This window comes from Arvicanthis niloticus, chromosome 4, assembly GCF_011762505.2.
Source record: "Arvicanthis niloticus isolate mArvNil1 chromosome 4, mArvNil1.pat.X, whole genome shotgun sequence".
Taxonomy (NCBI): Eukaryota; Metazoa; Chordata; class Mammalia; order Rodentia; family Muridae; genus Arvicanthis; species Arvicanthis niloticus.
The window spans coordinates 25,878,943-25,894,768 of record NC_047661.1 but is presented as its reverse complement, the minus strand read 5'-3'; the positions used below and the strand labels follow the sequence as shown (position 1 = coordinate 25,894,768).

Genomic DNA, 15,826 nt, shown 5'->3' with positions numbered 1-15,826 from the left:
TCTCCTCCTGAGTCTAGCAACCACCCACTTTCTCTGGCTCATGGCCCCTCCATCTTCAGACACCACCCTGCTCCTCTGTGACTGTTAACCATTCTCTCTACCTCTCTTCTTCTCTCTTTAATTATCAAGAACCTTTGTGGTTACTTGGAGACTTCTAGCTAAATATTAATCTATTTATTCAGTGCACGTACAAGTGTGTGCATGTGTGTTTGCACAAGCAAGTGCAGAAAAAAGCACATATACATAATACAATGTATTAGTGGAGGTCAGAGGACACCTTGAGGGAGTCAGTTCTCCCCTTCTCTCATGTTGAGCCTAGGGATCCAGATCAGGTTGACAAGCTTGGTGGTCAGCATCTTTATCTTCTGAACCATCTTACCAGCTCTCCAGTTCAAGATTCTTAATAACGTGATTGCATATTTGGCAACACCCAAAAAGTCCTTTTGCCATGTTAACAGAATGTTTTCATAGGTTCCACGGATGAAGATGTAGACACCTTGGGCAAGGTGCACTGCCACCTACCACAGTTTGGATATGTAACATAAAGGTTGTCTTCAGTTGAGTTCCATCCAAAAACAGATGCTGATCCCGAGATCTGAAGAAAGGTCTTGGAAATTCCAGTATAGCATGGGGGTGTAGGGAGGGCAAATGTGGTCAGTAAAAAGGGGGAGAGGAAAAGAAAGAGGAGGGTTCATATAAGGAGACCACTACCAACAGCTGGGTTGAATCCTCTGTGTTCCATACTAAACACTGCTTACAACCATCCCATGATGGGTGAAGGAACTGAGGTGGTTACCCACCAATGCCTGTCATCTATTAATAAGGAGTTTGTCAACTCCCATCTTGCTATCTACAGCGGGCTCCATAGCTATAGAGTATCCTTGGAGGAGATGCACAGAGCCACAGGCTGGTTGCTTCCCAAGTACTTCTGTGATCTAGAAGATAAGAACATCAGCAATGTCCAATACAGAAGGGTTAGATTCTGAGGAATGTACGTCAGCGTGCACTCAAAGTTTGAATGTCCCTTCGATCTAGGGAGAACTGATGGCATCATGTTCACACAAGCAATAGCTGTATAAAACATTTTAAATAGTGAAATCATTTAAATGTCTACCAACAGGGGACTAGCTAAATATATGATGGTGATACAGTGAAATATTCTACTATGATTAAATATAATGATATCAGTCTACATTTACTGATAAGGAAACCAGTTCCTATCATAAAGCTTAGTTGGTGACGGGAGACAGATTACAAATAGTCGGTATTTTATCCTGTTGTATACAATTTGTATTATAATATATGGTGTGTATATATAGCTAGATGTCTTTTAAAATGTCGGTCAAAATGTCAGCAAAAGTCATTTCTAAGAAGCAGAACCTATCTCCCTTTAGATTATCTTCTTCATGTTTCTCCATATTACAAAAATTACAATGTGCAATGTATTATTTACTAATCAACTATTGTAAAGATACTTTCGACTTTGAAATTTTCATTGGTCCTAGAACTTACATTTCTGTATAGTTCTAATGTGGTAATGTCAAATTGCCTGTGTATCTGGACTTTCATTTTAAACTACATGGGGCTAGGGATCAACCATTACACAGAATATTAAGTCATATTTTGAATACACCAGATATTTAATAAATATTTATTTCTTAATTGATTTTTATCAGAATAAGATTGAGTAAAACAACATAACACACTGAAGAACTGGGTCAAAGAGAGCTTTTTATACCATGTGGCAGTGACCTCCCAGGAGCTCTGAGGTCTGGTGTGGCTTATCAGGCAACAGCCTGCTGCTGCAGGCTGGGACAGGCCCACCAATGCAGACACACCCACACTACTCCAGAGATGCCATTGAGAGCTACATTTGCCTTAAATAGGACTGAAAAAGAAGGCAAGTGAAAACTGTTTCACAGCTCAAATGAGACGTGTGGAATCTGTGTCAATCTGCTCAAAATTAATTCCAGTTTGTCCCCTGAGACACTGGGCCTTCGTCAGAAGCAACATGCACTCCAAGAGCTGACCGAGCTGTAGAGAAAAACAAGGCAAGATGAGAATAAGTCCTGGGACAGGAAGGGAAGACGCCTACGTACAAGCCCACAGGCTTTTCTCTACCCACGGTTGCACACCCTACTTACGTCAAAGGGAGAAATCTCCCTCCTGTCTAGGTTATGTGAGAATTCCTTTGATGTTCTGAATCCAAATAACAGGCAAAATAAAGAGAAAACAGAGAAGTGGATAATTCCCAATTGATTTCTGTATTAAAGATCTGAGAGAGAGAGCCTGAGGAGAAAGGAAGGCCCAAGAGCAGAAATCAGGTGAGACATACATATATATGAGAATATGTATGTGTAGCATAGGGAGGTGGCATCTGCAGGTTGTGTGGTCTAGAGTCCCCCTGATGTTTGTGTGGAAGAGGATAAAAATGATAATAAAGGAAGAAGAATCTAAGATGCCTTAGATTTTCTATATGAAAACTGCATTTTCCATCCTAAGAGCTATTGAATTAGTTTAAATGGCTAACTTGCACATTATCTGAATTATGTGCCAATAAAGCTAGTTTTTTTTTTAAAAAAAAAAAGAGAATCCCCCTCCCCAAATAACATACATATGCACTTCCCTTCGCAGTTTATTGAGAAGGCAAAAATAGCTCAAGAACCCTAAATGCCTTTAAGGCACCCATCATGCTTTTGAATTCATTCTTGCACAAGATTGAGCCATGTAAGCCTTCTGTTATGTATTGGGAGTAAAAAGTTAAGAAAATGACCCTTAAAAGTGTGTGTGTGTGTGTGTGTGTGTGTGTGTGTGTGTGCGTGCGTGCGTGCGTGCGTGTGTGTGTGTGTGTTAACAAATACTGCTTGGCAAAGTACCTGCTAGTCCAAAGTACTCGTTTCAAAAGTTGGGAAACGGGACTTTCTTCAGAGCTCCCATTGTTACCAAGCAGCAAGAAGCTGGAAACAGTGGAAGCTTGATCTGGGGTCTTGGAAATTCTCTTCCGCACCCACATCCAACACTTCCTGCAATTGTTTATAAAGAGCAGCAATTTGAGGGTAAGCATGTTTGGAACACAGTCATTACGCCTATGGCTCCATCCAGCTTTTCTGGTCTTTGGAACAAATCACGCTGGCATGGATCCAATCAATTGCGCACCACCACCCAGCTAACAGCCTCAGCCATGTCGTGCCAGCCGCCCCAGCCTAACCTGGAGACTAATCGGTGTCCACGGCCACAGTTCTGCGCTTACTTCCTCTGACAGGACAACAGTGGGATAACAATAACTATCATTTCCTGAGCACCAACCTGGGCAGGGTTGTCAGAGGCCACGGCAGTGAAATGTAGAGAGTTCAGATCTTAACAAGGAATTTTTAAATCACTGGATGTCACTGATGTAAATAACACCCATCTGTGACTCACATCAGAAATTTACGAAGTTAATTATGGGGTATAATTTCTGATTCTCTCCCAGGATGGTTCTGGCGCTGCTATGTGCTAGGCAATGGTCTAGACATTTTACATATGGCAACTCTTAATTTTCACAATATTCTATTACGAGGGTAATAAGCACCCCATTTTGCAAATTTAAAGAAACTGCAAACATGTAGGGAAAAGACACAGTCTAGTATTAAAGTAGTTTCTGAGAGCTCAAGAAGCTTTGATTTGCAGCCACCCCAGAGTTCCTCGGGAGCCCCAAAGCCCTTGCTGCAGCATCCACCATTTCTTCTGTATCTTTATTTTCTGTGACACCCTAAGAGTCACTTCTAAGACTGAAATCACCCCGTGTGTTGGCCAGAGAGGACAATGCTATGCCCCAGGATAAGCTGGATCTCAGTAGGCCGATATAATAGAGATCTCTTCCCCACACAAAGTCAACTATGGGTGTTGGGAGCCCTTTGAGGCAGCTATGAGCCCCCCCCCCCGGGCCCTCTTAACAATCCCCCTCCCAGCTTCATGCCTTCTTTTTTATGAGACAGAGTCTTTCTATGCAGTTACGGCTACCCTGAAACTCACTATGTAGACTAGACTAGCCTAGAACTCAAAAAGATCCTCCTGTGTCTACCTCCCAAATGTATCTGAGCACACATGGCATGTTCTCTCTCTCTCTCTCTCTCTCTCTCTCTCTCTCTCTCCCTCTCTCTCTCTCTCACTCTCTCTCTCTCTCCCTCTCACCCAATTAGTATAATCAGTGTTACTGGCAAGCACATTGGTGTGATGACATCTGCCAAGGAATAGGTCACACCCTCAAAGAAAACTAACTCTCTTGAACTAGCAGCCATCAAATGTAAATAACTCCTCAGTAGTAGTGGTGGGAGCTTGTGAGACCATCCCCCTCCAAGCTGTTATGTTGACCAGCATGAGTCTGGGCAGGTCATGTAGTAGCAGCCACAGCTGCTGTGAGTTCACGAGTGCAGGGGTCATGTGTCCATAGGACAGCATTTCACAACACTCCTCTTCATACTTCAACTCCTACATCCTTTCTGCCCCATCTTCCATGATGTTCCGAGCCTTGGGAGAGAGGGCTTGAAATAGATGTCTCATTTAGAGCTGAGTACTCTCAGTGTAGCAAGGCTCCAGACCTTAATAGGCACAGATGACTCCATGATGGAAATGCCATTCAGGCTGTAAAACTCAGTGTGAAGTCAGCCCTACCTGCCAAAACCAAAACAAAGGTCTAATCTATCAAAATCCATATAGTCCTGGGGAAGTCTCAAGATGTACCAACCTTGCGTTTTAGCTTCTGTGGTTCTCCTTCTGGCTAACTGTTCTTGTTAACTGAAGTGTGTCAACCCAGATCACTTTTTTTTGAGCTTAAAAGCTCACCCTGAGATGGGCTCAGGGCTACACTGGGATCCAGCACCCAGTGTAGTCACTGGCTAATAAAGACTTTCTCTTGGCTTAAAGCCATGTCAAAGCAGTCTTCTCTGGGGAATACCCTACAACACTCAGTCACTTACAGTCAGAACTTTAGCCACTTGTGAGTCTCCAAATTAGCCACTGTCCACTGGGGGTGGGGGTGAAGAGTTTCTCTGCCATACCTCTACTTCTTAGCCATGACACGCTAACTATCCAGAGAGTCCTCGTCCACTGACTCTCATGCAAATCTACTTCACAGCTGACTGTGTGTTATCTGTTGATTTCCTCTGCTGTGCCATCACTAAGTGGATGCTTCCTTCTCTTGTTCCTCCCATCTGCCTCTCATCTTTGTGCATGCATGTACACCTCATCTTTGTTTACATTCCTCTCTTCCCATCTAATCACTACCCTCCCTTCTTGCCTCATCTCAGCACCTGGCATTAACCAGCTGCATGGTTATGGTTGAGCTGCAGGTCAATATAGAACTCCAGTTCCTTTAAAGAAAACCATTAGAGATTCCTCTGAATTATCTGGGCTTTTGAAATATTTTACTTCACTTCAATAGACAGCCCTGTTTCTTTTCTGCATAATTTGAGTTGATATTTTCCACTCTCTGAAAGCCCAGTCTGATTGTTCAATGCTGCTTTTTAAAATCTTATGCTTACCTGTTTTTATAAAGATATTGTAGGTTTTCTTTATTAATTATTCCCTATGAATTTCTTATTTTCTTTCTTTTTAATTTTTTTTTAATTCCTATGTAGCCAAGGATGACTCTTGAACTTCTGATCCTCCTGCCTCCACCCACAAGTTGTTGGATTACTGTCACTGTGTCCAGTTTTATGTGGTTCTGGGAATGAAACCCAGAGCTTCATGCAAACTAGGCAAAACACCCTAACAACTAAGCTATACTACAGCACTGTTCAATTTCCTTACATAACTAATGTAATAACTGTGGTTCCTTCCCCAGCTATGTGAATTGTTAACACGTTGAAGACTGTCCATCATCCTCAGACATGCCTTGTAGTATTGATGAATTCTTCCTTCAGAACAAAGCTATATTTTCTTCCAAACCATAGAGTATCCATGAGTATTATCACTATTCCCACATACTGTTTCTATCTGGAAGTTCCTTTGGGCAACACTAATGGATTGTTATTTTCTTTTATGTAGCCCTGGCTGGCTGGGAACTCTCCATATAGACAAGACTTGCCTCAAACTCAAAGAGTTCTACCTGCCTCTGCCTTTGGAGTGCTAGGATTATTTTTATTTCACTTTATTATCTTTATTTATCACTGGATCTTTGTAATTAACTTGAGGCTTCCTGTGAATTCTGAAAATAGACTATGACGGTTGAAAACATGGACAGCTTTAATCACCCACTAGGCAAACTTTTTTTTAAGGAAAGAATAATACTCTGCTTTAAATATTTATTCTGGAGTTTAGATCAGGGTCTTAAGCCTAGGCAAAACAGTATGTTTCAACACTGTTGCCTTGGGCCTTTCTTCATTCAAGTGTCTTATGCTGCAAACTTGTCTCTTAGAGAAGAAACTGTTATCACAAAGCTGACAGTGAAAGTCTCAGACCTGCCACAATACTGTGGCCTGAAATCCTTTTCCAACAGAGGAAGTGGCTGCTTCCTTTGAGCAACAGAGACTTTCCTACAAATAATTCTTTCTGATATCAAAACAGAAAGAATGATCATTCACCTTATATTTGCGGGCATAGTTACTTGAATGTTGAAAAACAGATAGAAAGAAAAACAACTTCAAGAACAGTCTTCACTGCAGCTATAAACCTGTAAATATCACCCCCAGAAGATGAAAACTGTCCATTGTGATCAGCAGCAGTGAGCCAGCTGACTCGCCCACAGACACTCAGTGATACCATAGTAGACAACCACTTAACTAATCAGAAATCACACACAGCACTGAGATGATAAGTGGGTCAAAAGTCCAAACTATCGCACAAAATATGTAACCAAAACATAAGTGGTATGAAAAATAACAATATAGTGTTATAAATATGCCCAACAAAGAGGTAAGAATTTACACTAAAAATTAAAATCATGTGTGTCTATATCAATAATCTAGACTGAAAAATAAAGGGGTTGACCAGATGGCCAGGTGGGTAGGAATGCTTGCCCACAAGCCTGACAGACCTGAGTTTGATTCCCATGTCACAGTCAGTGTTCTATGCTATGAAGTCACCATGGCCACTGCAACTCTTAGAAAGGAAAGCATTTAATTGGGGCTGGCTTGCAGTTTGAGAGGTTTAGTCCTTTATCATCGTGACAGGAAGCATGGTGGTATGCAGCAGACATGGTGTTGTAGAAGTAGCTGAGAGTTCTACATCCAGATCCACAGGCAGCAGGAAGAGAATAAGATACTGGGCTTGGAATGGGCCTTTTGAAACCTCAAAGCCAGTGACATACTTCCTCCAATAAGGCCATATCTCCCAATTCTTTGAAATAGTGCCACTTCCACTATCCAGTATCCAAACCTATGAGTCTATGGGGGCCATTCTCATCCAAGCATCACAAAGAGAAAGGAGAAAACGATGTCCACACAGTTATCTTCTTGCTTCCACATACACACCACACATACATCTCTCTCTCTCTCTCTCTCTCTCTCTCTCTCTCTCTCTCTCTCTGTCTCTCTCTCTCACATTAATAATAGTAGTAATAATAATAAAATAACTTTAATAAGCAACTAAAAATAAAAAGACATTAAGAAAAGAAAGGGGACTATTGCTAAGGTAGAAGAGGATGGAGGGAGAAAGGAAGGATGAAGAACAGCAGGAGCAGTGAGTTGTTCCATGCATGGATAAAAATGTCACAGTGAAACCCATTAGTTCTCACTAGTACTAAATGCCAGTTAAAAGAAAGAGTGGGGCCTAGAGGGACGGCTCGTCAGCCAAAAGTGCATTGCCCTTCCAGAGGATCTGGGTTCAGTTCTCAGCACCCACACCAGGTGGCTCACAATCTCTGCTAACTCTAGTTCTGGTGGCTCTGACACTCTCTTCTGGCCTCTGAGACACCTACATGCGCATGGTACCTACACAGAGATGTAAGTACACACAGAGGCTCATAAATAAAAAATAAATAAATAAATAATAAAAAATAAATAAAATAAATCTTTGAAGAAAGTGAGGGGATAAAGAAGCAGACAGGTTAGAAAACAGATCTTGGAGTTATACACAGTTATGAGCTGCCATGTGGGTGCCATGTGAACCCTGGGTCCTCCAAAGAGCAGTCAGTGCTCTTAACCACTGAACCATCTCTCCAGCCCCCTAGAAGACATTTCTAAGAGAGAAAATGAGTGTTGAATGAGAGATGGAGTGTTTGGAAATGTCCTATGTTGTGGATGAGAATGTGAACTAGCAAATTACTTCACTGGTTCATTACTCAATAAAGCCTAACAGAAAATTACCTTGGGATCCAGGAGTTTACACCTAGGTACATGTCCCCCAAAACTGAAAGCAGGGACCTGGGGGCTGGGGAGACCACTCAGTGGTTAAGAGCACCTGCAGCTCTTGTAGAAGACCTGGATTCATTTCCCAGCACTCACATGAAGGTTTATAACCCCCTGTTGATTCAAATTCCAGGGGATCCAATACCTTCTTCTCACCTCTCTGGGCTTCTGTACTCACATGGTACACATGAGTTCATGCAAGCAAACACACATACTAATAAATATTTTTTAAGAACAAAATGAACCCTCATATCAAGGCTGGGTAAAGCAACCCAGTAGGAAGGAAACCTAGTAGGAAATCTAATGCAGTAGAAACTCCCAGGAATCTATGAGGGTGAGCCTAGCAATCCTAATAATGGAGGACACAGAGCCTGAACCAGCCATCTTCAGGCATAGTTTTTTTTTTCCAGTAGTTAAACTGGGACACTAACCCAGCTACAAAACCTTCGGCCTACATCCCATCCTCCCTGTAAAATGTGCTGAGGCAATGAAGGCACAGAACTTCTGGGAGTGGCCAAACAATAACTGGTCTAATTTGAGACCAATAACACGAGAGGGAACCCATGCCTGACTGCCTAGATGACTGGGAATCTGCAGCTAGATAGCCCAGAGACCTAGGATAGAAAAAAAAAAAAAAAAAAAGCCAATGAAATGATTCCTATTGATATTCTGCTATATTCATGGGTCATTGCCTGGGGGAGCAGATGCAGAGACCTACAGCCAAACATTAGGTGGAAGGAGAGCCCGAATTACAGCTCTCTATCAGGTTCCTCACCTTGGAGCTCTGGAAAGAGGGGAAGGAAGGAGCCTGAGGGGTTGAGGACACAGGGATAACAAGACCATAGAACCAACTAAAGCAGGATTCACTGGTGCCCACAGACACTGAAGCAGCACTCATGGAGCCTGAATGAATCTGTGTTAGGCTCTCTTCATGTATGTTATAGTTGTTAACTTAGTCTTTCTGTGGGAGTCCTAACAGTGGGAGTGGGGGTATCTCTGACTCTTTTGACTGCTCTTAGGTCCTTTTTGCTCCTATAGAATTGCATTGCTCAGCCTTGATGTGAGGGTTTGTGCTTGGTCTTACTGTATCTTGTTATGTTATGTTCTGCTGATATCCCTGGGAGGCCTGCTCTTTTCTTAAGGAAAATGGAGGAACAGTGGATCTAGGGAAGAAGGGGGATGGAGAAGGGAGACTGGGAACAGTGGAGGGAAGGGAGGCTGTAGTCAAGATGCACTGTATGAGAGAAGAACGAAGAAGAGAGAGAAAAAACAGGGTCTCAGATATGTGTGCACTCATGTTCACAGCAACATGCTTCACACAATCAAAGTTGGGAAACACAAATATTTATTAGCTAACAAATGAATAGCAAAATATGATATAGTGCATAGTATTACAATAGTGCTATTCAGCCTCAAAAGGGAATTTGGTACTGATACCCACTTCAATAAAGATGAACCTTGAAGACATTTTGTTAATGAAAGAAGCCAATTACAAAAGTCCATATTGTATCTACCATCTTACTTACAAAAAAATACAAGTACAATAAAAAGCAAACCCATGGAGATGAAGCAGATGAGACATAGGAAGTCACTGATTGATGTCCCCTGGTTCCTTTTGGGGGTGATGAAAATGGTTGGGCACTAGACCTTGGTATATCATAAATATCGTAGATAATTACACATTGTCAAGAACATTCTTATTGCCACCAAACTGTTTGTTTTCCAACGGTTTAAATAATGAATTTTGCAGTGTGTCCATTTTACAAGTGCATGATAGCATACACATTTAATCCAGCACTAGGGAAGCAGAGACAGGTGGAGCTCTGTGAGTTGGAAGCCAGCCTGGTCTGCAGTGGGTGCCAAGCCTGCTTTGGTTATACAGTGAAACATTTTTTATTAAATAAAAAAATGAGCTATGTGTGGTAACACACACCAATAAGCCAAGCACTTGGGGGAAGTGGGAAGATCAGGAGTTCAAGGTCATTCTCAGCTATATAGTTAAGATCCAGGCCAATCTAGGCTATGTGAGACTCCATCTTTTAAAAACATAAATAAATAAATAAATAAATAAATAAATAAATAATTTAATAATTGCATTATCTTAAAGACATAATAAGGCTTCACAACACTCTGCAGTTAAGAAAAAACATTTTGATGGTGGCATGCTTAGCAGTGCATGCCTTTATAATTTGCTTGCATTATCTATGCCAGATTTGTTTCATTTCTAAGTTAATGCTCTATACACGAGAATTTTTGAAAGACCTAAAAATAGAAGCTGTTTAGTGAATTTTATTTTTTTATTGAATGGGACCAGCAATGCCCTCAAATCAAGTAACACAGAGCCCAAAATCCATTTCTTTGCCTGATAATGGAAGATGATCACAAATACTTATGACTAAACGTCTAAAGGACCACAGCTCTCAGAAGTGTGAAAAACTTAATGTTCTGTTTTAAAAATCAATAAACTTCCAGCATCCCAAGAACTGCTGGCCTGGGTATTAGTCAGCATTGTACATAAATATAAAGATTTGTTCAACAAAATTTATGCTGAGTGCTCAGACAATGTTAAATGCTATTGTAAGAGTTGGAAGTACAAAACTGGTCAAAGCAAGGTTGCTTTCCTGGAGGATCTTATGAACAGAATAGAATTCATAATTTCATACATTACAATTTTACGTATGCCAATCACCCAGGACCAGTGGTGGGATGGATGAGGGCCCAGGGTCAGTGGCAAGTAAAGGCAAATAGTTTATCTTCATCATCTCCCCAAGTGATATTTAAGGCAAAAGCATCAAGAAGGATCATCACAACATCACCCAGTTGACTGCAAATAACAATGACTAAGAAGTATCATTCTGGATATTTAAGTTAGTAATCACAACTGAGCTCCATTTTGTATCTCCTCAGTTAATCAGAAGAATGTGTAAATGCCTCCTCTCATTAGGGATATAAACACTTGAGTCATGGAATCCAGTACCAAGCACTAGAGTTGACTCAAAGTCAGTGCGTGAGACTGTCCTTCTTCTGTATAACTATCATTCGACTGGCTAAACAAAATGCTCATCAGAGGTATTTGAGAGCAATTACAGAATGACATATGGCTCACCACATGTGGATTGACACAGCAGGAACCAATCTATGAGAATGTAAGATACCAACATCCAGAGCCCTTACATAGTACCAACTGAGTGTGGTGATTGCAGAGGAATCTTTGGGCTAAGGCTTGATTTTGAAGACTACATTTTTTTTTCTAACTGCTTTTGTTCTAATAATGTGACACTTCTAGATGATAGTCTAATACTGTTGCTTCAAAGTCATATATATCCAGACAGGTTTCTCAAGACTGCAGCAAGAATGTCACCAAAACATACATATCATACCAAGATATGCAAATTAAAAACTCTAGCACTGGAACCTGGGAGTACGAATCTTTAAAAAGTCTCCCAGTTAATTTTATCTGTTCTCCTGGTTAAGCAGTTCTGCCTTAAATCATGCAGCAGAAGGAAAACATTGATTACATAATTCAAGAGCATTTCCCAGAATTGAAGGACATAAATTTCTAGAGTAAAAGAGCTTGCCAAATGCCTGGCCTAATTGATGAAAATAGATCTACAGCAAGACACAGCATGATGAAATGGTTCAATGCTGAGAACAAAGAGAAAAAAAAACAGTCAACTGTGAAAAGACTTATTTTCAAAGTCATTTAGAAGAAAACATAAAATCTGAGTGGTCTCAGACCTCAGCAACAATGTTAGAAGCAAGAACGTAAAGAAATAATGACTACTAAAGCAGAAGAAAAAAATTTCCTACCTAGAATTTTATACCCAGCCAAACTGTCGGTCAAACTTGAAGATAAGATAAACATCTTCAACAAGTACTATTTGAAAAATGCAACTTTCTACCTCTCTTTCTTTGGGAAGCTAAATTTGGATTCCAGGGTTGGTAAGATAGCCTATCAGGTAAAGACACTTGCCACTAAGCCTGATGAGTCATGTTCAATCCCCAAAATCACACAATCAGAAAGAAAGGACTGACCCTAGGAAGTAATCCTCTGACCTCCACTTGCATACACACATACACACATGGGGGTGGGAGGGGAGAGAGAGAGTCAGAGGGAGAGAGAGAGAGAGAGAGAGAGAGAGAGAGAGAGAGAGAGAGAGAGAGAGATTTAAAATTTAAGGAAAGAGTAAAAGAGTAACATGGGGCAAAATAAGATGTCAGATGTAAGTGAGAAAGGATCCACAGCAAGAAAGGGCAAATGGAGCCTCCAAGGTGGGTGATAACAGGTGACACTGGACAGGGAGCTGTGCTGAAGACCAAAAGCGGGGCTAGAACATGGCTTCGCAAGTAAAGGTGCTTGATGTCAAACTTAACAGCCTGAGCTCAACCACTCAGGGCCACAAAATTCAAATCAAGAATCAGCTCCTACAAGTTGTCCTCTAACTTCCACACGTGACCTATGGTATGAATTCTTACATGCATACACACACACATAAATAATTGCAAAAGAGAGGCAAGAGAGGCATCTTTTGCCAACTGAAAGGGTAGAAACCAAATCATATTGTTCCAAAAGGGATTGCCTGAAGACAGGAAGACAAGGGAATGCCAGCTGTCTGTGAAGGCCTTGTGAGACAATCCTAAATATTTGGGGAGTTTGAGGCTGAATTACCTAAACTGGAAAAAAAAAGGCCAGTTTCTCCTGTAAAGGGATGGAAAATATTTTAAGTTTATCAATCTTCATCAAATAACCTAGTTTGTCTGTCTGACAGTGAAAGCATTCGTAGACAGTATGCAAACAGGTGACCTTGCTGCAGTTGAACGAGATTTACTTACAGAAGCAGAGAGCAGCGACATTTGGTCCACTAGCCACAGTTCTTAATTACTCCTGATATAAGCACAAGGAAAACTCAGCAAATGCGTGAACATGGAACTTGTTTACACATTATTAGTTGGAGGGAAGATAAAGAGCAGTACAGAGCAGATGTTATCAAAGCTCTCATAATTGGAAGAGTGTTTACATAATGACGACTTCAAAGTAGCTGGATCGCCACGCCATTCACATACTAATAAGTCCATATTTGGAGGATGAAGGAGTAGAAAATACGAAAACATGGTGAGAGCCAGGGAGAACAGTGAGAGAAAGTTAAGTCTTCATGTTTTCTAGTAGGAATTCATGTCTCAAAGGAAAACATCAAGAAGGAGCTATGGTGAGAAGCTGCTCGATCTAACCTCAGCTAAGCTTCCCTGACAACAGATCCTTGGAGAGAGCACAAAAATGAAGTGAGAGGATTCGTTGTCAGTGGGGACGATCTAGGCAGGGTCTTCCAGGCTCTGTGCCTCTTATCCAAAATGAAACAAGGACTCACGCAGACGAGCAAAGGTAGCAAGGTGGCTTCATTAGGAGCGAAGTGATGCTATAGATTAGAGAAGGGAACACTGTCAGAATGGACAGCAGGCAGCATGAGTGAGGGTACTCAGGAGTCCCAGTATTGTTTAGGGCATTCTTTTATGGAATTCAATAGAAGAAGGAGTTTGCTTATTAAGAGACATAATAAAGGTGTTTCTCTGTTTTGATTGACAGGTCATACAATCATTTTCCTATTTCACATATCCCTTCCCATAATGTATGTGATTTTAGTTATATGTACATCCAATTATGCATAGATTTAAGATGATAAACAGGGGGATCTCCCTAACAGTTTACTTGATGTCTCACTGTGTGTATTCCCAGAACCACTTGAGGATGGATTGGCCTTCCTACTCTTGGGCCAGGATGTATTAGAGATACATTTGAATAAACATTACCCAAGATTAATGGTCATTTGGGGAAGGAGAAATCTATTCTATTGTTCAGAGGGTATCATACATGTAAACCTCTATAGAGAGTCCAAGGTTGCTGGGTGCATTGTTCAGAAAGGGTTGGATACATGGCATGTGAATCCCTGTGCTTGCCTGCCTCAATAGATGTCATTCTGTAGGCAGAAATACCAGGAGGAGTGTGATGTTATTGAGGAAGTATTAGGGCATTGGCCCTGAGGATATTTAGAAACAGGCACCAACAAAGCACAGAAATTCCTCTCTTTTCATGGTGTATCAAGAGTTTCTGACCATCTGCTAGGAATGCAGGTGTTAATATTAACTCCTTAGGAAAAAGAAATGTGTTAACTATCTATTGCCATGTCTAAGAGAGCATCATGAGAGGTCAAGCATCCCAGAGAAACCAGGTGACACAAGGCTTGCTCCTTCAGGCCAGACTCTGAGCTATTGCATAAGTCAGCACAGGAATCAGTAAGGGAAAAAAAACTGTGCCACACTCAGCTAAACTCTTTAACACAAGTAGTGACTTCTTGCCAGATTTGAGGGAATGTCAGAGGCCAAGATGGGAAGGTCCTCTGACAATTCAGGTTTAGTTGTTCCAACAATTCCATTTGAGATCTTCATAAAATCTAAGTTAAGGGATTCCTTTTGAGTGTTATGTTGAAAGGAAGTGTAGAGAGGTGACTTGAAATGCTTCTGTTACCGGCGCTTCTCTGGAATTACCCAGTGCTACTCCATCTGAGGTACCCACATTGTAACAAACCGTGAGCTCAGGTTGCCAGTACAGACTTCAAGCACATGCTGAGAAGAGACAGAACCTGGGTTAAGAATTCATACAAAATCAGGACAGTATAACGGGACTGAAGGAAGTAGAATGTGACACTGCAGGCATAATAAGTAGCTGGGAAGAGAACAGCAGAGGCAAATGAGCCCCTCTCTATTCCCTGCAGCCACTGAGTATCATTCGATCTGGGGCTGAGAGGAAAATGGCAATGACCTTATGGATAAATGGACTAGAGAAGCCACAGGTAACTAATATCAAGGCACTTCATGGAAACTGAGCCAAAGTTCACTCACTGACCAGTATCATTCTAACGAAAGTCACCATGGGCACACAGCAGCTGGAGGGTAAGATCCCATCACTGACAAAAGCTTGTAATCACCTTGGCATGTCTAGCAGACAGATACCTCTCTTTCCCCAGAGCCTGCTGGATCCCATAGAAACTGACCTTTGAAGACTTCCCAGAAAGCTTTGAGTCTGTGTCACTCAAGAGAGGTCATGGGGGAAGCAACCTCAGAAGCAGGGTTAAAGGCGCTTCCATTGCCGGCACTTAGCCTGGGCCCTCACTATCAGGCTATGCAATGGGTATCCTTTAAGGCATTCAGTGTAGATGAGATTTGGTTTGTCCGCATAGTCTAAAATCCTGTGCTGTGTGTGAAGATGATTTCGTGCCCCCATCATCGTATATGAAGCACGCCTGCGGGTGAGACAGTTCCCCTTAGGGAGTTCTGAGGTTGACGGTCTTGGTTGTTCTCTGATTGGAATGAAGGACTTATTAGTAGCAGAGCCCCCACTCAGGTTCAGTAAACACTCAGGTGAGAGAACTTAATGCTTCAGATAATGGGCATCTGAAGGCACAGCAGAAAGGAAGTAATGTCCCCTTGGGTACCTGACATGTCTA

The 15,826-nt window shown here is 41.6% G+C and overlaps 1 long non-coding RNA gene across 1 annotated transcript in view; it reads right to left on the bottom strand.

Annotated features, from left to right (window-relative positions):
- Positions 1-1,715: 1,715 nt before the first annotated feature.
- LOC143441866 (uncharacterized) overlaps positions 1,716-15,826 on the bottom strand; it is a 32,393-nt gene continuing 18,282 nt past the window's right edge. Inside the window, exon 3 of the long non-coding RNA XR_013109607.1 lies at positions 1,716-2,034. This is a non-coding gene — a long non-coding RNA (uncharacterized LOC143441866). The remainder of the gene's footprint in view (positions 2,035-15,826) is intronic.